At 44.4% G+C, this 1,377-nt stretch overlaps 1 non-coding gene across 1 annotated transcript; it reads right to left on the bottom strand.

The window, feature by feature from the left end:
- Positions 1-255: 255 nt before the first annotated feature.
- On the bottom strand, positions 256-362 carry LOC120252409. The gene has a single exon (XR_005533940.1). It is a non-coding gene; the product is annotated as a small nucleolar RNA R71 (small nucleolar RNA).
- Between the last annotated feature and the right edge of the window lie 1,015 nt (positions 363-1,377).

Raw genomic sequence — 1,377 nt, 5'->3', positions numbered from 1 at the left:
TTGCAGCAATCCGCACAGTTTAATGGTTTGGCCGATGAGTATCCGAACAGTCATATAAAGAACTTTCTTGAGGTATTTGACATGCTTAAGATAAACAGGGTAACGGATGATACCATCAAGTTGAGAGCCTTCCTATTTTCCTTGAAAGGGATAGCGAAGCAGTGGCTACACTCATTACCTAGAGCATCAATTACCACATGGGAGGAGATGGTAGAAGCTTTTCTTGCCCGTTATTTCGCTCCCAAAAAATCTACAAAGTTTAGGAATGAGATCTCATCCTTCGTACAATTGGAATTGGAGTCTCTATTTGAGATGTGAGAAAGGTTCAAGGAGCTCCTGAGAAAGTGCCAGCAACATGGATTCCCTGAGTGGACAATTGTTTAGACCTTTTACAAAGGTTTAAATCTTGGATGTGGCAACATAAGGTACCTTAGGTAGAAAGACCCCCGGTGAGGCCCGTCAACTAATTGAAGAAATGGGGTTAAACAGCTACCAATGGAATGCTAGGGAGAAGAAAAAGGTGGATGGCCTCCATAAGATAGATGCAGTAACCTCATTGGCGGCTCAAGTGGAATCATGGAGTAAGAAGTTAGATCTCCTAACTTCGAATAGAGTGGCGGCGGTGACTACTTGCACCGGGTGTAGTGGAGGACATGCTCCCAGCGATTACCCGATCTCTAATGGTGATGCATCTTCGGTTGAGAATGTCGATTTTGTAGGTAATGCTATGAGGAATCAAGCATACCCATACAGTAACACCTACAATCCTGGTTGGAAGAGTCATCCCAATTTCTCGTGGAGTAACCAAGGTCCACCAAAAGGCCATGGGGCCACCGAGTTTCGAATAACAATAGCAAGCCCCAAACATGGAAAACTAGAGTTTCAGGTTTGGAGACCCAAATGAACGATTTGGAGAAGGCCTTAACTAGGTCTTTTGCAATCATCTGATACAAGGTTCCAATCAGTTAACGCTACACTTTGCAACCACACCGCCTCTTTGCATAATCTTGAAAATCAAGGAGGGCAGATTGGGAAGTCCTTATCGGAAAGGCCACAAGGAAGCTTACCGACTAACACCGAGATCAACCCTAGAGAGCATGTGAAGGCGATCACTTTGAGAAATGGTCGTGAGGTTGAGGGTAAGCTTCCGAGTGAGAAGCCCAATGAACACGCACCCGAGGTTATAGAGGTTGAGAAGGGAGCAAGCAAAGAGAAGGAGGTCGCACCCCCATCTTTAAAGCCAAGAACCCCTTATCCCTTTAAATTGAAGAATGACCAAGGAGATGAATAGTACAAGAAGTTTCTGAGTTTGTTCAAACAATTCCAGATCAATATTCCTTTTGTTGAGGCATTGGCTCAAATGCTTAAGTCTTGGGA

The sequence above is a fragment of the Dioscorea cayenensis genome, chromosome 20, assembly GCF_009730915.1.
Source record: "Dioscorea cayenensis subsp. rotundata cultivar TDr96_F1 chromosome 20, TDr96_F1_v2_PseudoChromosome.rev07_lg8_w22 25.fasta, whole genome shotgun sequence".
NCBI lineage: Eukaryota > Viridiplantae > Streptophyta > Magnoliopsida > Dioscoreales > Dioscoreaceae > Dioscorea > Dioscorea cayenensis.
The sequence above is the reverse complement of the archived record's forward strand: the minus strand, read 5'-3'. Positions and strand labels throughout refer to the sequence as shown.